At 47.7% G+C, this 17,261-nt stretch overlaps 1 long non-coding RNA gene across 3 annotated transcripts in view; it reads left to right on the forward strand.

Moving 5' to 3' along the window:
* Window positions 1–17,261, forward strand: part of LOC115504277 — a 61,148-nt gene that overhangs the window by 24,101 nt on the left and 19,786 nt on the right. For 2 of the 3 annotated variants that reach the window (XR_004343043.1, XR_004343044.1), the window contains exons 2-3: window positions 5,576–5,809; window positions 13,914–14,082. This is a non-coding gene — a long non-coding RNA (uncharacterized LOC115504277). Of the gene's footprint in view, window positions 1–5,575; window positions 5,810–13,913; window positions 14,083–17,261 lie in introns of those variants that run through there. The other variant, XR_003965639.1, reaches the window with a different exon arrangement.

The following is a 17,261-nucleotide window of genomic DNA, read 5'->3' on the forward strand; positions in this document are numbered from 1 at the left end:
TCCAGGACTGCTTGAGCAGCTGCTGCCACCTCATGGAAAATTTTTATAAATTTCCAGTTGAGGCAAGAATCCACCATCTTCCATGGTCTTCCGGTTACTGCTACCAAGTCACGTTCCCTCAGACCAAAAAGCCCCTGGAGGTCTTTGGGCCTGTCAGCTGTCGTTTTATATCATTCTGGGCCCGTTGAAAAGCAGTTAGAGTATCATAGACACGTGGCGATTAGAAATCAAGCAATTAAAAAAATTAAAACATCAACATTAAAAAACAAAAAAAGAGGGCACCTGGCTGGCTCAGTCTGTTCAGCGTCCGACTTCGGCTCAGGTCATGATCTTGCCGTCCATGAGTTCGAGCCCCGTGTCGGCCTCTGTGCTGATAGCTCGGAACATGGAGCCTTGCTTCGGATTCTGTGTCTCCCTACCTGTCTCTCCGCCCCTCCCATGCTTGTGCTCTGTCTCTCTGTCTCTCTCTCTCTCAAATAAAGATTGAAAAAAACAATAAATAAATAAAAGGAAAAAAAAGAAAACAATAAGTAATATTTCTCTTAAAAATATTTCAGGGGCGCCTGGCTGGCTCAGTCAGAGGAGTTGTGCTACTCTTGATCTTAGGGTTGGTCGTGAGTTCAAGGCCCTTCTTGGGTGGAGAGATTACTTACTAAATTAAAAAATAGATATTTTATTTGTTTATTTAGTGCTGAGAGGAGAATCCCAAGCAGGCTCCAAGGTCTGCATGGAGCCCAAGAAGGGGCTTGATCCACGACTCTGGGATCATGATCCAAGCTGAGATCGAGAGTCGGATGCTGAAACGACTGAGACACCCAGGTGCCCTCCAAAATATGTATTTAATTAAAAAAAAAAATTTTTTTTTTCAGACAGTGCGAGAGAGAGAGAGAGAGAAGGACAGAGGATCCAAAGCAGACTCCAGCGCACTGACCGTGGAGGGGCTCAAACTCACGTGAACCACGAAATCATGACCTGAGCTGAAATCAGGCGCCCCCCACAATATGTATTTTAAATGTAAAGCTTTTTTTTAATTTAAATTTTTAAAATATTTTTGGTTTAAATAAAATGTTATTTCAGTTGCAATTGAAATGAGCAGAGAGAGAAGACATAATGATTAAGAAAATTCTTCTGTGGGGGCACCTGGGTGGCTCAGTCAGTTGAGCTTCTGACTTCAGCTCAGATCATGATCTCACATTTCATGAGTTCAAACCTGCGTGGAGCCCCGCATCGGGGCTCCGTGCTGACAGTGCAGAGCCCGCTGGGGATTCTCTCTCTGCCCCTCCCCACTCACATGTGTGTGCTCTCTCTCTCTCTCTCTCTCTCTCTCTCTCGTCTCTCTTAAAATAAATAAAATTATTTAAAAAAAGAAAGAAAATTGTTCTGTGTAGCTCCTCCTCCCTATGATTTTAAGGAGAGCACTTCTGTAACATATAGCCCGATGCTAGCTGCACACCGTGAGCCCCTGCACGGCTGTCTGCTGTCACACCGACTTGAAACAACCTTCCCACTGTTGGGTTCTAGTGAATTCCTTTTTCAAGGCTCAGTGGAAACTCAACTCCACCAGGTAGAGTGAACTTCTTCTGCAGGACCCTATGCCCGCTGCCAGAGTCTTATTTATTTATTGTTACCGTATTTACCGCTGTAGCACTTTATCTGTTGTGTTTTGATAGTTTTGTAGAGGGAGGGAATAGCACGATAGCTAAGCACTCCGGCTCCAGGTTCAAATCCAGACTCTGCTCGTCACTGGCTGTGTCACCTTGGGCAAATTTTCTCTGCTGCAAAAGGGAGCAAACAAAAGCATCGCCTCAAAGGGTTGTTATGAGCTTTAATTGCGTTAGTCTTCAGCAGGTGCTTAGAGCTGGGCCTGGCACAGAGGGAGCATTCTTGAAGTGTGACCTCCCACTGCTACTGTCCTCGTGTCATTGTCCACACACAGGTCCGTCTCTGAAATCCCCTTTGCTGACAAAGGATGTCAAGCATGGCTCGGTTGTGTTTGATGAAAGCAGGCGTACACGAACGGGGCACACTCATATTGTCACAGTAGAGATCTTTGTGGTGGGGCTGGGTGGCTCAGTGGGTTAAGTGTCCAACTTCAGCTCAGGTCACGATCTCATGGTTTGCGAGTTCAAGCCCCGCATCAGGCTCCGTGCCGACAACTCAGAGGCTGGAGCCTCCTTCAGATTCTGTGTCTCCCTCCCCCTCTGCCTCTCCCCCACTCATGCTCTGTCTCTCTCAAAAATAAACATAAAACAATTTTTTTTTAAAAAGGTCTCCGAGTAAGTGTGTGTGTTTGGAGATGTGGGTCACTCACCACTGCCCTGGCATGTTCATGCTCCACACACCAAGTCCAGCCCCAACATGTGCACATCATACCAGGCAGCCTCTGCCACATAAAGTCGACAATAGCTAACCTGCAGCCCAGAACAGATGCCATGATGGTAACGCATTGGTGTTAGGAGCCCAACATGGAAAGTAGGGTTTCCTTTATAGACCCTGAGACACAGACATTGCCATTTGTCTCCTCATTATCGCTATTCTCCCTCTGTCTTAGTTAATTTTTTGTAAGTTTATTTTATTTTGAGAGAGAGAGAGAGAGAGAGAGAGAGGGCATGAGTGGGGCGGGGGGTGGGGGGACAGAGAGAGAGAGAAAGAGAATCCCAATCACAGAGCCACTCAGGTGCCCCAAGAGTACATTTTTAAAAAGAGGTGTAAGATTTGTATACTGAAAACTATAAAACATCATTAAAGAAATTAAGGAAGACTTCAATAAATGTAAAGACATCCCATGTTCATGGATTGAAAGATTTCGTATTGTTGAGATGGAAGTCCTCCCAAGTTGATTTCTAGATTCAAAGTGTTCTCTATCAAAATCTTAGTTTTTTTCCTCCAGAAATTGAAAAAGCTGATCCTAAGATTCATATAGAAATATAAGGAATCCAGAATAGCTAAAAACAATCTTGAAAAAGGAGCATAAAGTTGGAGGACTCACTACTTCCTGATTTCAAAATCACTACAAAGTGACAGTAAAAAATAGAGTGCAGTACCAGCTCGAGGATAGACCTAGAGATCAATGGAATAGAACCAAGAGCCCAGATGTAAATTCTCACTTTTATGATTGGTTGATTTTTCAGCACGGGTGCTAAAACCATTCAATGGGGGGAAAATGGTCTTTTCAACAAATACGCTTTTACAAGAGATCCCAGAGAGCTCCTTCCCCACTTCCATTATGTGAGATTAACAATGAGAAGCTGGCCCTTAATGAGGAAGCAGGCTCTCACCAGACACTGACTCTGCCAGTGCCTTGATCTTAGACTTCCCAGCCCCCAGAACTGTGAAAAATAAATTTCTGTTGTTTACGTGCTACCTAGTCTATGGCATTTTTTTATAGTAGCCTGAATGAAATAAGACAATCTTTTTTTTTTTTATTTTTTTTTAACATTTATTTATTTTTGAGAGACAGAGCATGAGCAGGGAGGGACAGAGAGAGAGAAGGAGACAGAATCTGAAGCAGGCTGCAGGCTCGGAGCAAGCTGTCAGCACAGAGCCTGATGTGGGGCTCGAACCCACAAACTGTGAGATCATGACCTGAGCCGAAGTCGGATTCTCAACCGACTGAGCCACCCAGGCGCCCCAAGACAATCTCTATAATAGCCAAAAAAACCAGAAACAACCCAAATGTCCATTAACTCATCAATAGACTTTTTTAACGTGGTATATTCACACAATGGAATATTATTCAGCAATGAAAGGAAATAAAATACCGAAACATGCTACAACAGGGATCGACCTTGAAAATACTGTACTAACTGAGAGAAGCCAGGTACTATGGGGCTTGAAATGTAGTGTGGCTGCTAGTAAGTATGAGGGGTTTTTTTTTGAGGGAATGACAATGTTGAAAATGGTGATGATAGGGGCACCTGCGTGGCTCAGTCAGTTAAGTGTCTGACTTCAACTCAGGTCATGATCTCACGGTTCCTGAGTTCGAACCCCGCATCAGGCTCTGTGCAGGCAGCTCAGAGCCTGGAGCCTGCTTCGAATTCTGTGTCTCCCTCTCTCTCTGTCCCTTCCCCATTTGAGCTCTGTCTCTCTCTCTGTCTCTCTCTCTCTCAAAAATGAAAAGAAAAGAAAATTGTGATGATAGTTGCACAACTGTGGAAATATACTAAAAACCATTGAATTGTACAGTTTAAATGGGTGAATTGTGTCTCAATAAGCTGTTGTAAAAAGTAAGTTATACTATATAACTTGTTGGACTATTCTATGGCCATTTATTTATAAACATTTCAACCATAAAGAATATGTTCAGGGGCTCCTGGTGGGCTCAGTCAGTTGAGCATGCGACTCTTGATCTTGGAGTTGTGAGTTCAAGCCCCATGTTGGGTGTAGAGATTACTTAAAACGAAAATCTTAAAAAAATATGTTTATAGTATTACAATCATTTGAAATAATAAGGATATGAAATTATATCTTATCGACTAAGTCAATCTATTTGTGTAGGAGACACTGTTGCCACACATCCTCCTTTCCCTGTTCTTTCAACCTAAAAGACCATGTGACTCAGGGGAAACTGACCCAGCTCTGGGGGTGATTGCTCTAAGTCAATGGCGGTAATCCCACCATGTAACCAAGTCTACACTGGTCTCTTAGCCTGTAGCATTCCCAGTGATAGCATCTGGGTCAGGAGTGGGTGTGTGCAAATCAGACTGAAAAGGAGACTTTCGGCCCCTCCATCATCTTCCTGCCTAAAAGACCCTCGAGATGAAGTCAGTGTTTGGAAGGGAGGAAAATCACCTGGGTCCTTGAGAATGTCATTGTTCTCCACCAGCCCTGACATCTGACTGCCTCTAGATTTCCTGTTCCCTGAGGCCGTTAACAGCTTTCCTTGCATTTTAGCTTTTTTTTGAGTCAGGGTGGTTTTTGTTATCTGACAAAAACATCCCAGCACAGAAGCACTACACGCACAGAAGAAAGAGTGGAAGGAAATGAATAAAAATGTAAGTTGCAAGTATCTTTCAGTGGTGGGGTTAGGGGTGTTTGAGATTTCTCCTATTTTTTTGTGTTTTCAAGTTTTTCTGAAATTGGCATGTATTACACTTTCAATCAAAGTAAGGTTTAAACAAAACGGTAGACGCCTGGGTGGCTCAGTCAGGTAAGTCATGGTTCGTGAGATCAAGCCCCACGTCTGGTTCTGCCCTGACAGTGTGGAGCCTGCTTGGGATTCCCTCCCTCCCTCTCTATCTGGCCCTCCCCAGCTCATGTTCTCTCTCTCTCTCTCTCTCTCTCTCTCTCTCTCTCTCTCAGAGTAAATACATAAACTTAAATAATAATAATAGGAAAAAGGAAAAGGCAATATAAAAGAATATGTGCCCCCGTATATTTAGCCAGCCACTGAGGGAACATGGCCGCCAGCATCCCCACCCCCAAGGTTCACACTCTTGTGTAGTCCTCCCCTGAATTATACAAGGGCTGTTGCGTGTAATCAGTAGCATAAGGCTGAAGTGATGACATTAGGTCATGAAAAAGACAGTGGTTCTGTCTCGGGTGCTCACTTTCTCTCTTAAATCATTCTTTCCAGGGAGAATCATACTGCTATATGTGAGCAGCCCCGTGGAGAGGCCCAGGTGCTGGGAAAGTGAAGCCATTGGCCAACAGCCACGTGAGCGAGCTTGGGAACAGATTCTCCTGCCCCGATTCCAGGAGGTGACTGCTACCCAACCATGGCTGGAGTGCAAGCTCCTGGGACGCTCACAGCCAGAAGCACTCCTCCAGCTGCTCCTGGATTCCTGACCCTCAGAACCAATACTAGACAGTAAGTGTGTTTTTCCTTAATTTATTAAAAAAAAAAAAATCTATTAAAAACAAACAAGCAAAAAAATAACTCTACACCTAGCAGGGGGGTGGAACTCACGACCCCGAGGTCAAGAACTGTATATCGTACCAACTGAGCCAGCCAGGTGCCCCCGCTCCAGTAAGGTTGCTAAGCTATTCAGTTTCAGGGCTCTTGTTTCGCAGCAAAATGGAGAGCAAGAGACACGCCAACTCTTCCACTCAGTAAGCCACTTAGGGGAAATCTTAACTTCAGACACAGAAGCCACGAAGGATGTATCTAGAGGATGTTTATTGCCACTGCCTTTGCCTCAGAAAAATATTGGGCATAATTAGAAATGAGGGTGATACCATTCTGTGGGACCGTTGCGCAGTTTTTGACAGGTCCGTAGTGTCAATCTGGAAAGATCCACGGCTTGTCAAGCGGGGAGCAAAACGGTTGTAGAATCACGTGTATGGTATCTGTGGGAGCCATTGCTGGATGTAGCTCCTCAACATCTCTCCTCCACTTCCTCCTTATTCACAGATCATGTTTCCAGCTCCCAAACTAAAATCTCGGGGCACCTGGTGGCTCAGTTGACTGAGCGTCAGACTTTGGCTCAGGTCACGATCTCGTGGTTCATGAGTTCAAGCCCCACATCGGGCTCGCTGCTGTCAGCGCTTCAGATCCTCTGTCCCTCTCTCTCTAACGACCCCCCACTGCTTGCAGTCTCTCAAAAAACAAAACCAAAAACACCAAAACACTAAAATCTCGGTTTCTCAGCTTCCCTCGCAGCAGCCAGGCACAACCACGTGACATGTTCCTGGCTAATGAGATGTAAGCAGAAATCCACAGGAAAGTTACTGGTTTTCTAGTAGCATGTACTACACGTATAACCAGAGTCAGCCGGTACGTGCCTGTCCCCTTGTGCCTGCCTTCTTCCTCCTGCGTGGAACAGACTTGGTGCCCGGAGGGCAGGACCGTCTTGTGACTGTGGGGACCCAAGTCACACTCTCAGGATGGGGAAGCATAAAGGAATGGAGCATGTGGCTTCACGGCCATGGCACCGTGCACTATGTGACCCCAAGCTTGTTGTCACCTGAGAAAGAGGCAACATATTTCTCAGTGAAGCCACTGTTTAGGTTTTGAATGTAATCCCGGTTACCGTTTTCATCTAAAAGAAAAAAGGGAGAAAAGTCATGTGTATGTGTATGTGTGTGATTACTTACATGAGCATGATGATGTAGGAGGACACATAGCTCACTGTTAACATTGACCGTTAGGGGCACCCGGGTGGCTCAGTTGATTGAGTGACCAGCTTCGGCTCGGGTCGTGATCTCTCGATTCGGGAGTTTGAGCCCCGCATCGAGCTGCTGTCAGTGTGGAGCCTGCTTCGGATCCTCTGTCTCCCTCTCTCTCTTCCCCTCCCTTGCTCGTGCACTCTCTCTCAAAAATAAATAAAAAATAAAAATAAACTAAAAACAAACAAACAAACAAACAAACAAACAAACATTGACAGTTCACTGCAAGGGGTAAGACTGGAGGCAGAGGACAGCTGATGAAGTTTTTATTTTTACTCTGTTTACATCATTATACCAAACATTTATTAATTTTGTGACACACTATAATAATGTCCACAAAGCTTATAAAAAGAGAAGAAGAGTCGATGTGCTGGCTGGCTCAGTCAGAAGAGCATGTGACTCTTGATCTCAGCGTTGTGAGTTCAAGCCCCACATTGGGTGTAGAGATTACTTAAATAAATACTTTTATTTTTTATTTTTTTAACTTTTTTTTTTTAACGTTTATTTATTTTTGAGACAGAGAGAGACAGAGCATGAACGGGGGAGGGTAAGAGAGAGGGAGACACAGAATCTGAAACAGGCTCCAGGCTCTGAGCCGTCAGCCCAGAGCCCGACGCGGGGCTCGAACTCACGGACCGCGAGATCGTGACCTGAGCTGATGTCGGCCGCTTAACCGACTGAGCCACCCAGGCGCCCCAAATAAATACTTTTAAAAAAAAGGAAGAGGGGCACCTGGGTGGCGCAGTCGGTTAAGCGTCCGACTTCAGCCAGGTCACGATCTCGCGGTCCGTGAGTTCGAGCCCCGCGTCGGGCTCTGGGCTGATGGCTCAGAGCCTGGAGCCTATTTCTGATTCTGTGTCTCCCTCTCTCTCTGCCCCTCCCCCGTTCATGCTCTGTCTCTCTCTGTCCCAAAAATAAATAAAAAACGTTGAAAAAAAAAATTAAAAAAAAAAAAGGAAAAGTCACATATACTAAAATACATGTTATATATATATATATATGTATACACACACACATATATAATACATACGTACGTAATATACACACATATATAATATATATAATACATAATTACAGAGTATACCCACACATATATATATAATATTTACACATGTATATAATATATTTATATATAATACATAATTATATAGTATGTATGAGAGAGAAAGAAAGAGAAAGTGTACAATAGCATTCTGGAATTACTGGTTATCACTCGACCAGCTCAAGCTCAAGGCAAAGCCGGTCCTCAGTGACTGGGCCGGTGCCTCCCATAATGCAGGGAGCTAGGAGTGGACAGTCTGAGCAAATGGAATATTCGGTATAGTTCTGCAGTTTGAGCCAACACTACAAGCTTCAGATTTGTTGCACAGGCCTTGGTGTGGAGGGCCAGATACTCAGGAGATCATCGGGACCCCACCAGGAGGCCCGGAGGCACAGGTGCAGCCCGGCAGAGAAGGGAAACAGACAGGGAAGCTGGGGTCTGGGGTCCGGGGCCAAGGGATGCAAGGCAGGGCCCTGGCCTGTGACCTAGCACGGCTCTGGCACAGGGCACTGGTCCCGGGCTCCCCAGAGATGGGTCCGTCTTTTCAGGAACAGGCCTCAGTCACCTTCCCCGCTCCGAGGACCTGGGCTTGTAGCTGGATCCCACCGTACAGGCACCTGAGCGGGGCTGAGGCACATAGGAACCGGGCGTCTAGACCAAATCACAGTGTCGTGCAGCTGACTGTGGACGTGACATATGTCTTCTTAGTCAGTGGCTCTTTGCTTCCTGGAGCCTTCATGGCTCCTATTCTGTGCTGGGCCCCCGTGCAGCCAAGGGGTTGGAGGTGGGGGCGACAGGGCTGCTGTCGTGGACCCGCCTCCCTCCCCCGTCCCTCCCACCGCACTGATTTCCTCTCTTGTGGCCCCAGGGGTTTCCTGTTCTCTCCCCTGTCTGAACAGCTTCCCCATTTCTTTTGCAACATCTTGCAGCAGGTGTCTGGCTTGCTCCTGCTCTTGGAAGCTCAGACAGGCTGGGATCTAGCAGAGAGCCTCCGGGTTTGGTCCAAGGTGTGCCATGGGAGGAACAGCGGCTCAGCCGGGCGGCCCGGCCACGTGCAGGGGGAGCCCATGGAGGGGAAGGCGCCATTTTCCCGAACTGGGTTATGACCCAGATATCACACGGAACAGATTTACGCTAAAGAATTCTTTGTCGCTTATCTAAAATTTCCATTTAACTGAACATCCTGTATTTTTATTTGCTAAATCTGGCAACCTGATCCTAAGACGGCTCAGCTTTCAAAGTTCTCTAATCAGATGTTCCAGAAAGGGAAGAGAGGGAGGAGAGAAGACGGCAGGAAAGAAAAAACTCCCCATGGAGAGAGAGAGCCGGTGTGTGACTCCACAGCTGTTCCTTCCCTCCCACCCCCGAGGGCCAGAGACTGAGGCCCCAGGGGAGAGGGCAGGGCTGGGAGAGGTACCCGGTGCCAATCCCTGGCTCAGCCACCAACTTCCTGTGGGTCACCCTGGGCAGTGGCTGGGCCTCCCTGGGCTCCCTCGCTGGCATCTGTGGCCTCCAGCACTCAGTCACTCATCACATTTGTCCCAAGCACCCACACATACCCCTGCTGTGTGCCAGACCAAGTCTCAGAGAGGAGCCCTTAAGCAGCTGGCTGGCTGATGGCATGTGGAGGATATAGACATGAAAACGGGATCCAGGAATATGGAATTTCCACTTCCCTCCTTCCAAGGGAGAGCTACTCAGTCCCGGCCGGGCCCTGCACCTGCCCTCTTCCTCTTCCTGGTACCCAATGGCTGCTCGGGGATCTGGGAGGGCTCCCTCCCAGGGGCATTGGCTGTCGTGGTGCTGCCGTCCTCAACTGAAAGCCCTCCACGCGGCCATGCCTTGTCCGGTGACCCCAGAATGGTGGCTGTGAGCTGCAAGAGCAGTGAAGTGTTCTGGGGGACTTGCTTTCCCTGGACCAGCTGGGTTGGGTTGATCAAGGCAAGCTTGCATCTTTCAGATGCCCACCTAGGTGCCCAGGGGCTTCAGATCTCCTGGTGGGCTAAGGACAAGACAAAGGTGGGAGTCTTTGAAGGGCAGACCCAGGGTGTTGTTAATACTACCCTTTTTTCCCAGCATGTTCCCATGGCGGGGGAAAATGGAAGGAGGGAATTTGATTTTGATGACCAGGGGAGCCACCATTCACCTCCACACAGCAGTCAGGATGCTTAAAAAAAAAAACAAAAAAAAAAAAAAACTTTTTTTTTTTTTTAATTGTGGTAAAAATATATATAACATAACATTTACCATTTAGGAGTACAACTCAGTGGCATGAAATATATTCACAATGTGATGCAACCATTGCCCCTATTTCCAGAGCTTTTTCATCATTCCAAACAGAAACTCTGTACCCATTAAACAATAATTCTCCCCTTGGGGCGCCTGGGTGGCTCAGTCGGTTGGGCGTCCGACTTCAGCTCAGGTCATGATCTCACGGTTCACAAGTTCGAGCCCCGCATCCGGCTCTGTGCTGACAGCTCGGAGCCTGGAGCCTGCTTCGGATTCTGTGTCTCCCTCTCTCTCTGCCCCTCCCCAATTCATTCTCTTTCTCCCTCTCTCTCTCTCCCTCTCTCTCTCTCTCTCTCTCAAAAATAAATAAGCGTTAAAAAACTGCTTGAAACAATAATTCTCCCCTCTTTTCCCTCCCCTCCCAGCACCTGGTCACCTATAATGTACTCACTGTCTCTATGAATTTTCCTGTTCTCAATACCTCATTCAAGTGGAACCACACCCAATCTGTCCTTTTGTGTCTGACTGCTTTCACTCAGCATACTTTTTTTTTAAAGTTTTTATTTATTTATTTATTTTTTTAAATTTTTTTTTTTTTCAACGTTTATTTATTTTTGGGACAGAGAGAGACAGAGCATGAACGGGGGAGGGGCAGAGAGAGAGGGAGACACAGAATCGGAAACAGGCTCCAGGCTCCGAGCCATCAGCCCAGAGCCTGACGCGGGGCTCGAACTCACGGACTGCGAGATCGTGACCTGGCTGAAGTCGGACGCTTAACCGACTGCGCCACCCAGGCGCCCCTTGTCCATCAACTGGAAGGGCTGTGAATGCGTACTGTCGGGATTTTATCTATCTATCTGTCTATCTATCTATCTATCTATCTATTTATAAATGTTTTTACTTATTTTTGGGAGAGAGAGAGACAGAGCATGAGTGGCGGAGGGGCAGAGAGAGAAGGAGACACAGAATCCGAAGCAAGGCTCCAGGCTCCGAGCTATCAGCACAGAGGCCGACACGGGGCTCGAACTCACAAACCGCAAGATCATGACCTGAGCCGAAGTCGGATGCTTAACTGACTGAGCCACCTGGGCGCCCCATATTTTTAAGTTTATTCATTTACTTTGAGAGAGAGCGAGTGTGTTGGGGGTGGGGGGAGAGGAAGAGAGAAAGGGAGAGAGAGAATCAGAAGCATGCTGTGTGCACTGTCAGCGTGGAGCCAGATGTGGGGCTCGATCTCACGAACCGAGATCATGAACTGAGTTGAAATGAAGAGTCTGCCGCTCAACCAACTGAGCCACTCATGTGCCCCAGTGTTTAGGAAGGCTTTCACTGATAATTAATTCAGTCTCTAGCCCCCTCCCTTCCCTGGGAGTCGGATGTGGCCATCCTTAGGGGCTTTCCAAAAGCCACCTCATTAACTAAACTCCAGTGTTACCAGAAAGTTCCCAGGGTTTTAGGTGTTGGTACCAGGAATGCAGGTGAAGGCCGAAATATATATATTTGATTATATAACACTATCCCACCGGGTCATATGATGATTTTTTTTTTTTAACTTTTTTCCCCCTAAGTTTATTTATTTATTTATTTATTTTTAAATGTTTATTTTTGAGAGAAAGCACGAGCAGGAGAGGGGCAGAGAGGGTGGGACGGAGGACCCCAAGTGGGCTCTGCGCCATCAGCACGGAGCCCGACGCGGGGCTCGAACCCACGAACCACGAGATCGTGACCTGAGCCGAAGTCAGAAGCTTAACCGACCGAGCCACCCAGGCGCCCCTCATGTGATGATTCTATGTTTAGCCTTCTGAGAACTTGTTTCCCCTCGTGGCTGCACCATTTTACATTCCTGCCAGCAATGCATGAAAGTTCTAGTTCTCACACATGCCCACCAACACTTGTTATTTTCTGTTTTATTCTTTACAACTGCCGTCCTAGTGTTACCCATAACTGGGTCTGCCTCTTGGTGGGCATCGAAGCCAAAAGACACAACGAAGCCAAAGAAAGGAAGGGTATTACTTGCGACAAGTAAATGAGGACCCTGGGACCGTCTCCCAAAGTGGTGTCTCCTCAAACCACAGAACTGGGAAGTTTTATGTCAGGGATGCATATAGATTCGTGAAGGGCCTTGTGCAGCGGGGGATTCAGCTGGGAAATAGGGCAGGTCGTTTTAAGGTGATCTGTCTGTCCAGGGTCGAAGGCACGAGGGCCAGCAAGGGTCGGCCTTGCCAATTCTGTGACCACGCTTGAGTTTTATTTATTTTTATTACTTATTTTTTTAAAATGTTTATTTATTTACTTTGAGAGTTCTGCATCAGCGCGAGCCTGATGTGGGGCTCGATCCCACAAACCATGAGATCGTGACCCGAGCTGAAATCAAGAGTCAGACACTTAACTGACTTGAGCCCCTCAGGCGCCCCGAGCCAGAGTTTTGATCCTGTAAAGATAACTCAGGAATGTGTGTCAGGTCGATCTTGATGTTGATCAGCCCTGGGAGTTTTGTCACTGATTTGTTGCCCCTGATATGATTAGGTTATCTCCTGGCCTGACAGTGGCTGTTTGTTCTTATTCTTTTGTTCCCTTTAAATCAGTTCAGGATATCCCAGGAAGCTCTGCAAGAAATGTGCTTTGGGTTGGGCGCCTGGGTGGCTGAGTCGGTGAAGCACCCGACTCTTGATTTCAGCTCCCGTCGTGCTGGCACGATGCGTGGGGTCGAGCCCCAAGTCGGGTCCGAGCTTTGAGGGCAGAGCCTGCTTGGGATTCTCTCTTTCTCTCCCTCTCTCTCTCTCTGACCCTGCCCTGCTCTCTCTCAAATAAATAAACATTTAAAAAAATAATAATAAAATAAATAAATAAATAAATAAATAAATAAATAAATAAATAAATAAAAGTTAAATGAAAAAATTAAAACAAAACCAAACATAAATTGCAATCTGTTGCTCCCCTGACCAGATGGACTCTGGCTGTGTCCTCCAGGCCTTCCGGTGAAGTCTCGCCTCTGCTCACCTCTCTAGCCTCACGGCCCTCTCCCCTTCACCCAGCGCTCACCACCTCCGAAGAAGGCAGGCCTTTCGCCTGCACCGCACCCCACCCCCCACCCCCCCCCCGCCCAATCTCAGGGACCATTCTGTGCTTCCTCTTTCCGGGGGGATCTGTCTTCCTCGTGCTCTTGGCCTGGCGGACCCCAGCCTTGGTCCCTACACCCCGTTCACGTTCCTTCCCGGCTCTGGGCTGCATTTGCGGTTGGGAGTCCGCTGTTTCACCTGCTTCTCATCCATCCCAGGCAGGAGGCTCCGGGTCTTGGCAAAGCACGTGGCCGATGCTTGTCTCGTGGCCAGACGAGCCAACGAATTGTCTCTCCCGTGGGCTCGCGGCCTTTTGGGAAGACACCGTGGTCACTTCTACCTCCCGCCCCTGACAGCCAACCCAGGAGGCCGTGTCTCACAAACGTACCGAAGTCACAGCAGGGAACTCCCCAACCATTGCAGTCCCTTCCCGGTTTGCAGATTTTCTTCCAACCGTTCTCTTCCTTTGGATCCAGGGAACCAAGGTGCTGAGGCCCTGAGGACACCCTGAGGACACCCAAGGTCCCGGAGAGGAGAAACCCCTCAGGTAACGGGTGTGACAAGTGGGAGCTCACCCAGAGCACTGGGAACATCTCTCTTTCTCCATTTTATTTTATTTTATTTTATTATTTGAGAGAGAGAGAGAGAGAGCACAGTCAGAATCTTTTTATTTACTGATTTTTGGCCGGGGGGAGGCAGAGAGAAGGAGAGAGAGGGAGAGAGAGAGAATCCCAAGCAGGCTCTGCACTGTCAGCGCAGAGACTGATGTGGGGCTCGAACTCACAAACTGTGAGATTATGACCTGAGCCAAAGTTGGACGCTTAACCCACTGAGCCACCCAGGTGCCCCAGAGAGAAAGAGAATCTGTGAACAGGTTCCGTTCTCAGTGTGGAGCCTGAGGCAGGGCTCAATCCCACAACCCTGGGATCATGACCTGAGTCCAAATCAAGAGTCAGAAGCTGAACCGACTGAGCCACCCAGGGGCCTCTCTCTCTTTAAAAAAAAAACAAAAACATATATTTGGGGTGCCTGGATGGCTCAGGCGGTCGATTGTCTGACTTCGGCTCAGGTCATGATCTTGCGGTTTGCGAGTTCGAACCCTGCGTCGGCCTCGCTGCTGTCGGCACGGAGCCCGCTTCGGGTTCTCCGTCCCCCTCTCCCTCCCCTCTCAAAAATGAATAAACATTCGAAAAGTAATAAAATAAAAAATAGATATTTGTCGAGGTGCCCTAGGAGCATCTCTTGTTAGGAGGTGGGGCACGAGTAAAAGAAAGAGAAAAAGAAAGTCCCAGAAGCAAAGGAGACAGAAGCAGACTGCAGCCACAGAGCTGGCCAACTACAGGACCACACAGGAGGGTAGAGCAGGGAGAGCTTGTGGGGAAGGACAAAGCATCAGAGACCAAAAAAAACAAGAGGCAACCTACTGAATGGGAGAGTATATTTGCAAATCGTATATCTGATGAGGAGTTAATATCCAAAATATATAAAGAACTCTTACAACTCAGTAGCCAAAAAAAAAAAAAAAAAAAAAAAAATCCAATTAAAAAAGTGGGCACAGGATCTGAATAGACATTTTTCCAAAGAAGATATGCAGGTGGCCAACAGGTACGCGAAAAAGTGCTCAGCGTCGCTCACCATCAGGGAAATGCAAATCGAAACCACAGTGAGCTCTCACCGCCTGCCTGTTAGGATGGCTTGTATCAAAAAGACCAAAGGCAGCCAGCGTTGGCGGGGGCGTGGAGAAAACGGACCCCTCGCGCACCGCCGGTGGGAATGCAAATTGGTGCAGCCACTGTGGAAAACAGTGTGGAAGTCCTTCAAAAAATTAAAAATAGATCTACCATATGATCCGGCAGTCCCACTTCTGGGTGTTTCTCTGAAGGAAATAAGAACACTGACTTGAAAAGACGCGGACAGCCCGTGTTCACTGCAGCATTATTTCACAGTAGCCGAGACATGGAAGCAACCTAAGTGTCCATCGATGGGTGGGTGGGTGGGTGGAGCAGTGGGTGAAGCGCGCGACTCTTGATCTCGGGGTTGTGAGTTGGAGTCCCACATTGGGCGTAGAGATTACTAAAAAGAAAGAAAGGAAGGAAGGAAGAGAGAAAGAAAGAGAATGTGGTGTGTATATACAATGAAATGTTAATCAGCAGTAAAAAAGGAGGAAATCCTGGCATTTGTGACAACATGGATGGACCTTGAGGGCATTGGGCTAATAAGTGAGATAAATCAGAGAGAGAAAAATACCATCTGATCTCATTTATATGCACAATCTAAAACAACAACAACAAAACTCCCCAAACTCTCAAGAACCAAAGTCCTAGGGGTGCCTGGGTGACTCAGTCGGGTAAGCAACCGACGTTAGCTCAGGTCATGATCTCATGGTTTGTGGGTTCGAGCCCCACGTCGGGCTCTGTGCTGACAGCTCAGAGCCTGGAGCCTGCCCCGGATTCTGTGTCTCCCTCTCTCTCTCTGCCCCACCACAGCTCACACGTTGTCTCTGTCTCTCAAAAATAAACATTAAAAAAAAAAAAAAAGAACTAAAATCCTGGATACAGAGAACAGATAGGCGGTTGTCAGAGGTGGGCGGTGGGTGAAATGGGTGAAGTTACACCAGTTATAAAGTAAACAAGTCCTGCGGGGGTTGGTGCCTGGGTGGCTCAGTCTGTTAAGTATCCAACCCCTGATTTTGGCTCAGGTCATGATCTCGGGATTCGTGAGATTGAGCCCTGACACTGCGGGGCCTGCTTGGGATTCTCTCCCCCTGTCTCTCTCTGCCCCTCTCTCGTTCGCGTGCTCCCTCTCAAAATAAATAAGTACACTTAAAAAATAAATAAATAGTACAGCATGGTAGGGTGGGTTAAAGGGAAAAAAAAAAAAGCAGGCTTGAAGAAGGATGGCCGATTTCCTGAGCAAGGAAGTCCTGTATCTCAGAGACTTCATAGCGTGACATCTTCAAGCCTGCAGAGAACAAAAGAACATTCTTTTAGCTGGAGGATATTTAGGAGATATTAGGAGCTTCTGTTTTAGGCCAGGCCTTCAATATCTTTTTCAGGGGACAATGGCACGTGGCGTTGAGAGCACCTGCTGGGCTGGGCTGGCCTTGGGAGGACCTTTCTGTTGGATCGTAAAGCAGGGCGGCCCCTTGTCAAGCAAAGGAAAGGGGAACGGCCAGCCAGGCAGAAGGCCTGGGCAGAGGTGTGGGGGGTACAAGAGGCTCTAGAATGTTCTGAGAACAGTGAGGACATTGGTTTGGCTGGAGCTCAAGGCACAGCGGGAGATACAGAAGGAGCTGGTGGCCGGGCCTCGGGTGCCAGGGTGAGGCCCGTGGATTTCCTCCTGGGGCAGCGGAGGCTGGAAGGGGTGACCATTAGCAGGGGTGGAGCATGCTGAGAGCTGTGGCTCAGGTCAGCTCCTCGATGCTGCATTTTCTTTTTCAGAAGCCAGTTTCTCAATATCCTCAAGCGGGGCTCTACACTGCAGTTGGGGATTGCGACACCTCCTCTAATAAGTTTTTAAGTGTGGGTGAGCGTGTGCCTGTGTGCGTGACCGTGTACGTGCGAGTGTGTGTGAGTGTGACTGTGTATGTGTGTGTACGAGTGTATGTGTGCCTCTGGTCCCTCCAGCTGTGGCCTCCTGATGATGTTCCTTTCCTGTGGGCTGAGAGCAGTGTCTGGTCTGAGCAAGCCCGAACTAGCTGGTACCCATTTCTTCCTTTTCCAATGTACCTGTGTGTGTTTGTTTTTTTAATGTTTATTTAAAAAAAATTTTTTTTTAACATTTATTCATTTTTTGAGAGACAGAAGGAGAGCACAAGCAGGCGA

This window comes from Lynx canadensis, chromosome E3, assembly GCF_007474595.2.
Source record: "Lynx canadensis isolate LIC74 chromosome E3, mLynCan4.pri.v2, whole genome shotgun sequence".
Taxonomy (NCBI): Eukaryota; Metazoa; Chordata; class Mammalia; order Carnivora; family Felidae; genus Lynx; species Lynx canadensis.